This window comes from Chroicocephalus ridibundus, chromosome 2 (genome assembly GCF_963924245.1).
Source record: "Chroicocephalus ridibundus chromosome 2, bChrRid1.1, whole genome shotgun sequence".
Taxonomy (NCBI): Eukaryota; Metazoa; Chordata; class Aves; order Charadriiformes; family Laridae; genus Chroicocephalus; species Chroicocephalus ridibundus.
Window position 1 is genome coordinate 134,101,301 of NC_086285.1, and position 13,749 is coordinate 134,115,049.

General features: G+C 41.1%; 1 protein-coding gene across 1 annotated transcript in view; it reads left to right on the forward strand.

Annotated features, from left to right (window-relative positions):
* KCNB2 (potassium voltage-gated channel subfamily B member 2) overlaps positions 1–13,749 on the forward strand; it is a 202,475-nt gene that overhangs the window by 83,477 nt on the left and 105,249 nt on the right. The gene's annotated exons all lie outside the window — the stretch shown is intronic.

Consider the following 13,749-nt stretch of genomic DNA (forward strand, 5'->3'; position numbering starts at 1 on the left):
GCTCTCTTCCTCTTCTCTCTAATTTTCACAAAGGTGAGTCTGAACTGATGACTTTATCTGTCCTGTAAATATGTCACTTTACCATTTATAGTTTTCAGTCACCCAAGGTGCTGTGTCAGAGATGATGGACAGACATGAAAGGAAAACAAAGACATCTGAAGGAAAGCTCTCTCTGGTAAATAAATATGGACTAGTATGGAGAGGAGATAAATGACATTTCATCCCAGTAAGCATTGCTGGTCGGCAGCCCAAGCCACAAGATCATCACATTATTACAAAAAGAGGGATGGGATAGAAGAAACAGCAGTAACGCCAGAAGGCTGGCTATTATCTGTAGCAAAAGATGAGATGAGACAAGTGGACCTGGCTCATCCACATGAGGAGGGAGATCAGGACAAGCCCCATACTGGGGCTGTGATCAGAGAGCTTCTGCTGGAGAGAAAGGCAGTGCTGGAGACTCCTGACCACCTCCCCGCTGCCAGCGAGCAGCTTGGTGTCTGCAGGAGTCCACTGCAGTGCTCAAGCTGTGTGGCATCCTCTGACATCCAAGGCAATTGAGGGATTATTTAATTTACTGTATCCTACCAGGCAGCCTTCATCAGAGCTTCACCAAGCAAAAAAGCCTCGGTTGTTCCCAAAACCCAAGGTAGTAGTCCTGGAGCTTTTAGTGTTGTAAGAAACGTCAGTTAAGATGATTATTTGTGAGCTATTCAGTTTGTTTTGTCTATATCAATATGAAAGATGTCCCAAAAAGCCTGTGTCCTATTCTTAATGGTAAAAAGCTTTCAGTGAGTTACAGTGTTTTTCTTCTCAACTCCATTTTTGGTTTTGGTCATATGCTTGAAAAATAAAAACTTTTAAGAACAGGCAGAAGTTCTAGGGCGACGTAATGTCTTGCATCAGACCAGATGACTGTGGCTGGAGAAAAGGGACATGCTTGAGGGCACAGAAGCCCTTCACTTCACAGCACTGCTATTACTACTGCATTTTCAAAGAAAAAACTAAAATTAGGGAAAAACAGGTAATTACTTCTTCCTAAATTTCCCCCAAATGGCTCACAGAAAAAATAGCCCAGCAACAAAATTTGAACTCAGGCATCATGTTAGACAATAAATTTCTCTTTTCTCCAATGAATAGCGAAAAGACTATGAAAAAGAAAAATACAAAGAACACCTTGGCAGCCATAAGCCAGGCTTGCCTGCAGGACAGTACGCACTTCTGAGTGCATCTGGGGAATGGTTTGGAACTTACTTGCTGCTTCCATATACTCTGTATCCTGTTTTGGGAAGGGTATGTGACTGGCTTCAAGGTATACTACCGTCCCACTCACGGCTGTCTCTCTTGGATGCCATTTGTACTGTACGGTGCGGGGCTGGGGATTTTCTGTTTATTAATGTGGTCAGTACAGTCAGTGAGCTGATAAGAGAAAGGTGATCCAAACAGTATGGGTTAATATGCCTGAATAGGTAGAAGAAGAGAGCACAATTTATGGTAAGCACTGGTCCTTTTTTCTCCTGGATTATGATGAACGAGGTTTGTATAGAGATATAAGAGGCACAATAAAGTTACTTAACAGGTGTTTATCCTTGAGTCATGGAGTAATAAAGTAGAAGAGACACGAAGAGAGCACTTAGCGCATCCTCTGGGCACAGAATCAAATACACCTGCTTTGCTTCTGACAAACTTCTGATCTTTCCTTAGACACCTTCAGTGATAGTGTCTTCACAGCCCTCCCAGGCAATCTGTTCCAATTTTCCTACGTGTTCCTCGCTGAAATTGTAGGCTGTTACATCTTGTTGTCTCCACAGTAGATGTGGAGAGCTGATTGCATCAGTCCTTTTTCACTAATCTGACATAAATCGCATCCTGTTGTCCCTCAGCCTTTTCTCCCACTGAGCAACCGACGCGTGTTTCCTCATAGGTCATGTTTGTTAGACACCTGATCATTTACATTGCTCCCTCCTGGCACCCAAAACTGGACACAGTTAGAGCACTGAGCGAGGATGTGGGAAAGACACAGAACTGAGTGTCATGGAAAGGTTATAAAGAGTTCAGTGCAAAGATGCAGGGCGAAGGTGCCCTTTGAAAGCAGACTGAATATGTCAGGTGTCATCGGCTCTACACGCATCAGCATTTGAAGCATCTATGTGAAAGGATTAGTGGTGGATGAGGAAAGGCTAGGAGACTTCAAGCAGGTTATGTTTCATGTGTTGGAGAAGGGAGAGAGTGGCTGTTAAGAGCAGATTAATCACACTCAAAGTGTTAAGAAAAACATTTCTTTGCAGTAGAGTTTGTGATGTCTACCAGAAAAGGAGAGACTTGCGAGGTCAAAAAGGCAAAAAAATACATGCAATGCTGAGATAAGAGATGACGAAGACATAAAGTATAGATTTATTTGTATGGATGAAGAAGTATCAATGAATGTAGAGCTTTAGTTTACATCCAGACTAAGGGGTAGCTTAGAAAAAATCAACCAAATACTTCTTGCCTGGGTTGCCTAAAGGCAGACACATTGCTTATCTGTCTTTTTCTGCATCCCTCTCTCTGTCAGTCCATTATCCTCACTCTCACTGCAAAGAAATTCTGATCAAATTTGCCAAGGAAATAAGAGTCCCTGGAAGTTTCTGAAAATTGGTGGCTAGATAAAGAGGCCCGAGAGCCTGGGAATGCCCATCTCCCCATTGCTTGTGGAGGGTGCGTGGATGACTATTTTATGTCAGAGCCCTATCTTGCAGCAGAGGCTATGTGAGATGAAGTCCAGCTCAGACTCGCACAAGAAGCATGACAGGGGAACAAGACTAGAGGGAGCAGACTGTCATAAGGTGGCCAGGTGGCCTTGTGGGGGCAAAAAAACTGGAAATGGAGGAAAGCAGAGAATAAAAGCAGCCAGGAAAAGTGAAGAAAGTATTAAAGACAGCTGAATGAAAAACATTTTGTTCTAGAGAACCGGAGAGGGGTTGCAGGCTGGAAGAGGCCCTCCTTCACAGAGAAGAAACCCTCAGAAACATTTTTTCTCCCCAGGTCTTCTCACTGGTGACCGATTTCCTAGAATGACTTCTCCAGTCCAAACTTTCTACCTGCTGAGGCTTGTTTACAAACAATATGGTACAGTATTTACAGTGCTTCTGAATTACACTTAACTGATGTTTCTTCCATACCACTGCATGTTAGTAGCAGTGGTGCCAAGTTCTGTAAAAGACTTGCTAGCTAGCACAATCGAGCTGCCACCCACGCTGGAAAGCCTCCAAACATTTCAGTAAACATGGGAAGGTGTTGGCAGTCCTCTTTTAAAAGGACTTCAAAGCTTCAAAAATGTCTCCTTCATTTCTTCAAAATGAAGCTTCAAAATGATCTCCCGCTTCTCTAAGGAGACGGTGTACCCGATATGGACACAAGTAGATATTATGGATGAAGGGACTCCAAACTGGGTGACCAACTCTGACTGTTGGACCTTTTTAGGTCCAACATTGCATTTCTGATTTTTGAAGAAGGATCTCGTCATTCTTTAATGAAACCCTTGGGAGCTCTGAACAGAAAGGCTTCATACTAGGACTGGGAAGATCAGTTTGGAGGAAGCAAGAGTTAGATTGGATGCAAGCCAGTTCTTGAGCTACATTCTGTATTTAAAAGGGCCTGCTTCCCATTTCCTGACTACTTATTAATGTTTTGCCTGTATTGACATCCACCAAATGACACTTTGTTGGACATAACACAAGCTCCAGGTCATGGGAGCAGAAGCAGTACATCTAAGGCAAAGGATCTAGAGCAAAACATTTCACACAGACCCTGAGACAGAGAGCTTTCTAGGGATGAAGGTCTCAGGGAAGTTTGAAGCCCTGGTAAACACTCTTAGGGCTCAAACAGAGAAACAGAAATCCAAAGCACCAGGTGAAGAATCAGTAGTTGGACCCTTGTTGCAAATAAGCATTTCAAATACAACATATGAAATTCCTTTATCTATTTAAATTTACAGACCTTCAGCCTCAGTAGGCCAAAACCACCTCATAGATATGTTGAAAGGTGAAATCTGAAGCTCCAGTGGAGACAGGGAGTTCTGGATGCTGTCACAGGATTTCTGAGGAACACTGGTGTCCAGGTCCTGCTCTAACATCTGCTTTCCCCGTGTTACCTTCACGTCAATGGACTCACTCCTATGAGTAAAAAGATCAGAATCTGGTCCTGAATATCTTATTCCTGCACTTTTAATCCTCCGTCTTTAATACTTTTTAAATCAAACACATCAAAACAAATGAAAGAGACTTCCTGAACGGAAGCAATTTTTTTACTGCACTGAAGACAAGTCAGAACCAACAGGAAATGATTAAATAATGTTAAGTCATTACAGGACCCTGGTGGAATAATTCTAGCATTAAGCTTTGGAAGACTTAAGAATATATATTCTTGGAAAACAGCAGGATCTTTGCATTTTAAAGAAGAAAGTGGCCACATTTATAAAATTCAGTTCATGTTAGGAGAAGAAAATTGTTCTCAAAAAGTAGTCAGCCTGGGATTGTTTGCATAATGTGTTTTTACATGTAACATCTTCTAATGTTTTTCTAAGAGAGGATGACAAATCTTTCAGAGTACTAGGCTAATAACTCATAAACATCAAGAACTGCAAAATGCAGTATGCACAAATAATCAGTCTACTGCTAAAATGTCTAGCAAGCTCCTTGCAGAAGAACCCGATCTGTTACTGTGACAGTTGATTTGCAATAGGCGATAGAAGTTGTTTACCCAAAAAAAAAAAAAAAAAGCCCCAAAACCATAAACCCACCTCAGATTCAGATTGAGCTTATTTAACAAGCTCCCCATCTGGATTCCTCTTGATTTGGAGAAGTTGAGCTTATTTCAGAATTTGCAGCTTAGTGTGGGAGGTTAGCTGAAATCCTCTGTAAAAGCCCTTTAATTTTACTTGAAGTACACGAGGAACATTCCTCTGCCTGACAGCATCAGTCACACACGAGGCAGCAAAAGGCGCGCGGAGGATGCTGCCCTGCTGCATTGCTCATCGGGGCAAATGAGTGCTGTTCAGCTGGGTTGGAAGAATCGTGGCTATTTCAGCTGCCTAAAGATCATGTGGTCTCTCAAAACATTATGACGAAGGGGCTAAATATAGGTTCGAAAGGGTTTATAACCCTCGGTGGAAATTAATTATCAATGCCTGTTTCAAATTGGATGAGTGCGGGGATTCGGATCCCAGTGTCTCTGGTGACAATGCAGAACAGCGTAGGAAGGTTGAACCATGAAGGCTGGCTGAAAGGAAACCTTCCCTTACACATCCCTCAGCATTTTGGTGACAGGTTGTCATGACATGGAGTGCGGGAGGGTTTCTTCTGAGATATGTCATTGGAGATCTAATGCTGGTAATAGTCCTGGAAAAAAGTGTATTTTTAAAAAAAAAGAAAAAGTGCAGACCATGCTAATGTATGTTTTTATTCCTCCCCTCACTTTTTTTTGCCTTTTTCTGTACTGTTTTTCTTGGAACAGGTTCAAATTTGTCCTGCCATTTCCTCCAAGGAGGCATTGAACAAGCTGCTGAAGCGAGTTTTGTTTATCACTGTGAAATAAGGCTGGCTGAGACTCGAGTGTGACATTTACTTGTATAAACTGGACAGCAATGCAGTGGTGATCACTTGGTTTCTGTTAGAATCAGACAGTGCAGTCACTTTTTAAAGTCTTGACAGTTCACTGTTATAAAACATCTGATTAAGAGATTCGGCATGAGTTTTCAATATTTGGGGACTAGTCTGCATTCGACTTTCACGCCTGGTGTTGCTAAATCATCTCCTCTAACATAGACCAAGTTCCTACTTATGTTTTATGTCACTAGTGATACGATTGTTCTGTTGGATCCATGTCTTTAGTGTCTATCTTTGTGGACACTGTGAGATTACTGCGGTGTAGGTCGTTGCATTCAACCTGTGCTTATTATGTGGATAATCTCCAAAATTAGTGTACAGTTTTAGAATCAACTTAACTTTATAGGTATTCCTTTACCTCCTCTTTTTCTTCCTACATCCGTTTTCTCTATTACTCTGATGGGTTGTACCCATTTTGAATTTTTCGTATGAATTCAGGAAAAGATGATAATGCAAACATGACGTCTGAAGCCCCTCTAAGATTCCCGTAAGCTCCCCAGTGTGTTCTGTTTTCTTTCTTTTTATTAAGAAAAGCTCTCGGAATGCAGGAAACAAATTCATTCGTGCAAGTACATTGTCTGTACTTGTCAGCAAACTGTGGTCCTGCAACAACATAACCCGACTCGGAGAGTTTGGAATTCGGTTCAAAACACCCAAAGCTCAGACTTCCCCGATCATGTTATTCTAAGGGGTTTTTTATATTTTTTGTTCAGTCTTAAGCATTTCACTATGCCTAGGAAGTCCTGTATGTATGCATATTTGTATATATGTGGAGTCGTGTATATATGGCATATCTTCATCAGGGCTAGCAGCCCTAACAACAGCCCTGACATCGTGCAGTGGACTTTGGAGATAAGAATCGGTGATCTTGAGAGGTCATTTTGTCTGTGGAATCAGACCAAATCGGGGTGGATTTTGGGCAGGGGACATCTGTCCCATGGAAACCACATGCTTTTTCTCAACAATTATTTCACATTGGATGCTTTCCAGGTGAACCATTCAGTGCTGAGGGAGGTCTGAGGTGGAAGCCTGATTTTCACTGGCGGTCTCGTTGACTATCCCATATGTGCCATTTTGCTGTTAACAGTAGTGATAAAGAAGCGCCCTAGGTGAAACCTGGGCTCCCCAGACAAAGCCTGCAGGATAGCTTTTTGCAAGCAAAATTGCCTGGGAGTTGAATTAGAAGTTTTTGTCTTGAAAAGTACTTGGCCTTGGCACATACACGTGCAGCTGCATCTGACCTCTGACCGTCACCTTCCAAGTCCTAAGCAGCATCTGACACTTTGGGTTTGTAGGCAAAACCCAGCAGCCCCTCAGTGCTTCAAGTACAGCAAGTTCTGCCTGTGCCGCCCCTGAAGAGTGCCGCTGCCAGCTGGAGTAGTCATGGAGTTGGCAGCGCTCTCCTGCCCTGGTACAACAGTAGGTACGCCTCCAAATCCCATGATTAAATATGATGGCTGTTCAGAAATAGCTCCCGTTGTTGTCTCTATTTGATAACCTGGTACTTGTTTTGCAAAAAGCAGTCGCCAGTGCTGTGTGGGGAAACGATGCGAGCTCTGTCGGCACACTCTAGGATAGAAGAAATGGATTCTTGGCTGTGAAATGTTCTCCTGGCATTGTTAGAAATAAAAGCTTCGATTACTCTTAATGTAGCTTTTCTAGAGCTTGGGGAAAAAAGCCATCTTGCTGGAAAACATCACATTAATCCTCTTTTCAGCTTCTAGCTTGTCCTGTGGCCAGTAATCTTTTTTGTTATTTATTCACAGCCAGACGGAAGTTGCCCATCCCCTACTTTTATTTGTAGCTGAAAAAATAACAAGGTCTTTCTCTCAGATGCCCACGTTATTAACTAGTCTCTGATTGTTGTGGATTTGCCCTCAGCATGAAAAAGCCCTGCTTTCAAGTCTATTTAAAAGACCATCTTTTCCCCGGAAAGAGAGGGAGAGGGAGTAGAGGAGTGTGTTTATTTCTGTATAACTTGCAATCATGCTTTTTTTTGCACGTCCACAAGAGTGAACCTACAGCACAGGTGTACTCACATAAGCCTATGGCTTTCCTGCATCAAGTCACTTCTTGTACTGCCTCGCTCTCCTGGGAAAAATGGGCTTATCAATATGAAATGGGTGCCTCTCGTACTCAGGTCCATATCAGCCCATCATTTCTGGTTCTCTTCTCATCAGAAAATAAACTCCAGTCTTGGACTCAAACTGTGGAGTTCTGACTCAGGCAAAATTTCTTGTTGTTGCTATTATTTATTAATGACAATAAAATAATAATGCATCATTATTTATGTATTGGCTGATTTGTATTTAGAGCATGACTATGAATCTGCAAGTCTCTTAAATGCAGAATAAGAAAAGGTGCAGGCCCTGCTAAGTTTTATATCCTGAATAAAATGTATCTAGTCCCTTCCTAAAGAATATAGCGAAAGAAATGCGACAGCAAGCTGTTAGAAAATTGTTCAAATGAAGAAAGCTTGAATAATTTCTTTTAATTTTATGCTTGTAGGAAAAGCCCCCAAAGCATGTTACTTGGGAGTGTTAAAAAATAATCCAATTAAAGTTTCCTGGGTTTTAATACATGGTAGATTATATTTAACAAGTCAGAGAAAATTAAGACTAACAACTTGTTTTCTTTATAATACTAATTTGTTGAGAAAGGTGCTTTGCCTCAGAGCTCTGCCACAAAGTTTATGCAAGGTTAGAGAGCAAGAACTCTCATTAACAGTACCAGTTTTGGGGTTGCCTGGATCATCTTACTGTCATTCGCCTAGGATTTCTGTGTTTACATTGGGATGTTCCATATCTGCCATCCTCAGAGGATACAAGTAATAGTGTATCATTTATTTGCTCTCCTCTGTTGAATGGTTTTCCTACATTTTTCATTTAGGAAAAAGTTTTAGTCTTTGATCCATACCTGCCCACATCCCCACTTTCCAGTGAGCTCTAACAGCATTGTAGCCCGGTTTCTGAAACAACCTTTGTTTCTGGGTAATGAATGGATCAGTCTTTATTTCTTGGGTAATACCCAGTAAAAGGACCTTGCAGTACTTCATCTGAGTCACTGCTCTTCACAGTGGGTCCTGGATCAGGTATGTGTGAGTGCTCAAAAAACAGACATCTACCTTTAGCCACTGTATTTCCCTATTTGATTTCCCACCCCACCCATCATCGTTCACTGTTATTATCTCACCATTTATCATGTCTTCTTTCTGAACCTACTGAGTGGCTTATCTTAATGTGGTTTTTTTTAAGAAAGCATTAACTTTCAGTAAATAGCTTTGTCGGTATAAAGCATTTGAGCAATCAGATGTGTGATGCGTGGCCCAAATGTCACATGAGCACCGCCGAGACCTGACTGACCTGAAAAGCGACAGGCCCATTGAGGACTGAGACTGAACCTGAGTCTCTTACCTCATTGTTGTGGTTTGTTTTCTATTCTCTGGAGAGCTTGGGCTTTCTGGTTGCTTCTTTCTAGCCAGTGGTAACCCTATACCAGATGCCCTCTTTCTGCCATGACATTAAGCAGCTGTTGTGCTCTTCTTCATAGCTGTGCGATAGGTCCGACCAATGTCAGGCACACAATGATAAAGAGAGAACAGGCTTCTTAATCTTGATATTCTTTCTGGATTATTTAAAGAAAACCTATTTTTTTTAATGAATAATACAGTCAAATAAAGTAAACTAACCCCATGCTCTGTATACCTCAAATAGCAATAGTGGAATTATACTAGCCAACAATTTTGTCCAATGAGTCGCGTATGTTTTCCTAAAGTCACCATTTAAATCTGCTACCAGTAGGTGAAAACTTAGAAAACTAGGATCAGTGCTAGATTTAGCATCACTGAGTCTCCTCTTTGTGAGCAGCCAGGTCATGCTTTTCACAATTTCTTCAGCTGAGCAGCTGAAGGGCAAGGCTGGAACGGAGTCCCGCTGGCAAAATCCTGGGCATCATTGCTCATTTGTCTCGTTTGAGGAAAGGAACCTCAAAGCTCTGCAGTGCCTCTCCCACACGTCATCCCTTCGGGAGGAAAATAATTATGCTGAGAAATTAGACCAGAATAAAATTCCCTTAAGCATAATATAACCCCAAGTTGTTGCCAGGAATGTGACAAGGAAATGGTAAGCATAGGCTGATATATATTTTTAATTCTTCTTAGAATGTCTTCTAATCTTGTGAAGAAAATGGCTATTCACTGTTTTGTTCCTGCTTTTTGATGCTCTGGGGATCCTTTTGTTTTTTGTTCTTCCCACCCTTTTATTTGCAGTAGCAGCACTGGCTAAGCAAGATGCTGTGAACTCCAGCTCACAAAGGCATCAATGCCCATGCACAAGGCCAGTCTCCGATAGCATGTGGCCTTAGCGTGGGGTTATTAGCTTAAACTACGGGCTTAAACTCCTCTGAAAGCAACGAGACACAAACACATGTTGAAATGCTTTGCAGCCTGCTGAACTGGGTCCTGTTTACAGACGGTTGGAACAGACTGTGCCTGGCTATTGAGCATCACGGAAGAGGATATGCACAGACGTAAACCCATCTGCAAAATTTGGAGGATGATTAAACATTGTCTCCCCATAATGAGCCAGCCTTGTACTTAATGATGGTGGTGGTGAAAACAAACCCAATGCACCATTTCATCTGTTAATTTTGCACAGCTCATTGGAATTGATTTTATGACCCTGTCGTGTCTCGCAAAAAAATGATGTCCAAAATGCAAATTTACAACTAAAAAATGTAAGTATGACTGATGCAAAGAAGCAATTGATGAAATAAAAGGTTTTGAGGGGATACAGGTTCTATGAAGGGATCCAAAGAGGAAAGAAAGCATATGGACCAGAAACATATTTATGTTATGGGTTGCTCAAAGGCACATATGTTTCCTCTTTGTGAGAGAAAGCTGGCTCGTGTCTCTACTGAACTTCAAGGTTTTTATTATTATTCCTAATGATGCTATTTATCTGATGACCTAATCAAACAGGAAAAGTAAATCATACCTCTGACTTTTAGCAAAGTCATAAAATGCCTGACTATGTCCTTGAATTTAGTATTTCCTAATTGCCAGTTGTTCCCCAAAATAATTATGCTGTAGATTTATTTTTATAGCCTGAAGTTCTGTTCTGGGACAATTTCACCTCTTGAATTTGATGTAGATGTTTTAGGAGAATTTTTAAGAAGGATGGTTGCCATCGAATTATAAAAGATTGCGTATACTACAGCGGACCATTTTATTCTCTGATGCAACCCCAAGAAGTCAGAGAAGTTATAGAACAGATTAACTTGATTTAGGATGTTTGAATACTAACATACTGGAATATCTGGGATTACCTTATTTCTTTGAATATTTGGAAAAAGCGTGTTATAAATAATATTAGCAGTATATACTAGATAATTGCATTTCTCTGGATGGCAGTATCCATGGGCTCTGAAAGTAGCCTTGAGAAAAAAAGATTTTATAAGTCTCTGTCCTTTTCACAGATCACATATGTTAAATGCAACGCTTATTTAAAGATTTTATAAATGTACTCATTTATTATTCAGTGCTTTGGGCGGATTTTTAAAGCTCCTAATGGTGCTCTGATTTGTTTTGATGAGTTTTTTCATGATATCCAGGAACCATCTTATTTTTTCCTTATACCAGACTCTCTGATCTGTCTTCAGATAGCAAAATATTTTCTCTGATCAATTCAGAAGTAGCTGCCTCCTTTTCCAGGGCCTGGGGCTTGGGTAATATTTAATAACTCGTTAAATTGTATGACCTAAATACTTTAATCAGTTATCTCTCTTAGATTTGTGTAGTGAAACGCCAGCTTGTAGAGCAGACTATCACAAGCATTGGCCAGAGGGGACTAAATACCCTACGGCAAACCTGGAATACCCTATGGCAAAGCTGGGAGCTGGTCTCCGGTCTCCCTGCAGCAGTGAAGGGCTGATCCCCAGGAGTGAGAGGGCAGGCAGGTGGGGACGGCCATGCTTTGGTGGCTTTGGTGACCAGCAGTGGCACTGTCCCACCTGGCAGCCCCGCCGGCCCTTGCTGCTCAGCCCCCAGACACCCAGAATGGCACGACGAAAGGCGGTTAGGGCACTCGTGTGGCTATAACCTTCCAACGACATATAGCATATTTTAAGACAACTTTCATGGAAAGTGAACCTTTTCGCTGATTTTTAGCAGTACTTGCATCAGACCCAAAAATCTGTACACTTACTTCTGTTGCTTCAGAAAAGTCTTAGCTCAGTCTGTACCCCAGAAAGAGCCTGAGCAAGCTACCATCCCCAAACTTTAATCTGCCTCCACACAGCAAGTAAACAGACCAGTACGTATTGCTCTCAGTCAGAAGAGAGCAAGGTGACCCCTCCTCAGGGTATCTACTTGTACGGCAAGGAGCTGCATCTATTTGTCTCGTAGTCCTTTGGGACACACCAGGACAATTTCTGAGGCAAATTACTGAGACTACTTTTGATCCCTATGGCCTTGTCCAGTAACATTAGGTAATATTAAAAAACAAAACAAAACAAAACAAAACAAAACAAAAAACACAGCCACCAAACCCCTGCAATGGAGGACGTGAAGTGATCACTTCTGAATTATTTAAAATAGTGCATTTGCTATTGAGCTTCATGAGAAATGAGCAACTGTAGGAGATGCCCAGAGCTTGGCTAGGAAAACATTAAGCCCAAGATAATAAAATGTATGAGGGTAGTCCTTTAAACCAATGGCGAGTACCATGTATGGCTGAAATAACAATTCCTCATAATATTTATGCAGATTACTTTAAATGACCTCTGCCAATTTTGTTTAGGTTTATAGTGACCGAGGCTGCAGCTGTTCCATGTTTAATCGCATGCAAGAATAACAGTAGCTTTCAGAGAGTGGAAAAGTTTTGGATAAACTGCTTAATTTCACTAATTTCTGTGTTCTTATAGGATCTGTCTTGGACTTTCCTTCCATGTTCCAAAGCAAGTGTTGAGTATTTTTGTCTCACAATAATCAGTGATGTTTTTCTGGCTGATTCTATACTTCCTGGCAGATAGCTTTAGAACGATTCTTTGTTTGTTTGCTTTTAGTGGATAAACTTGTAAAGAGTTTGTTTTGTCTAGCATGAAAAGTATACTAATCTGAGGCATAGAATATAAAAAGTATGCCTTAGTATGCATAGTCAGGATCCAGGTCCCTAATTAGTAATGCTTTACAAGCATATGTAAATGTTAGTCCAAGAGATGAGAAGAAGAGAAATGTGCTATGTGCAGGATTGCTATGTATAATTATATAATTCAAAAAGAGCACAGGCCCCCATATAACGAAATGAATAAGAGTAAGAATAAAAATGTTCAGAGTTGACTTAGAATTTTTCAGCAGCGGAGTTCAAAGTGCAGTGATTCTTGGTTCTAGCTAATTACTACTCTTGAAAGCGCCTTTTAATTTGGAAGGGGAAAACAAAAGGATGAGAGATTCAAGCATGAACAAAAGACCCCGTGGTACATATGTTTCTGCAAAGATCGGGGTAGAATTGCTCAGATACATTGAGACTGTAAGACCTGACCAAAAGTTAGCCATTATTTTTGATTTTCCTGACAGATATTTTTATTCAAGGGTTTGAGAACATGCTGACAGTCTTCATCTTGCAGCTGATATTAGTGATGTCCTTGACTTGCTCTTGTATCTGGACTTGTGCTGAGTATTTTGACATCAGAAGTAAATTTGAGTAACTGTTAACGTGCTAGATCAGTCTGTGTACTGGGAGACATTCATTCATTTCATTCTTACGCAGAAGTACTTGCTACTCTGGCCTTGTGGCCAGGTGATCCTAAGCATTTCATTTATTTTTCAGTGTATCTTTGCACGTTAAGTTATAGGATGACAAGAACAGTAGAATGTAGCAGGAGCTAATGGTAGTCAATATTATCATAAACTCACAAGCAGGGGAAACATGGTAAAGCACTTCAATAAAATCTGGACTGCTGCCCACCTGAAGTGACTTTCAGCAAACCATTTCATTTCCTGATCCCGCATATTCTCAGCAAAACATGAGCAGTGAAGCTGACATGCTTTGTGAAATAGTTTAAAAGCCACTGGTGAAAAGTGTACTTGAAAAGGCAGAATAACATTTCC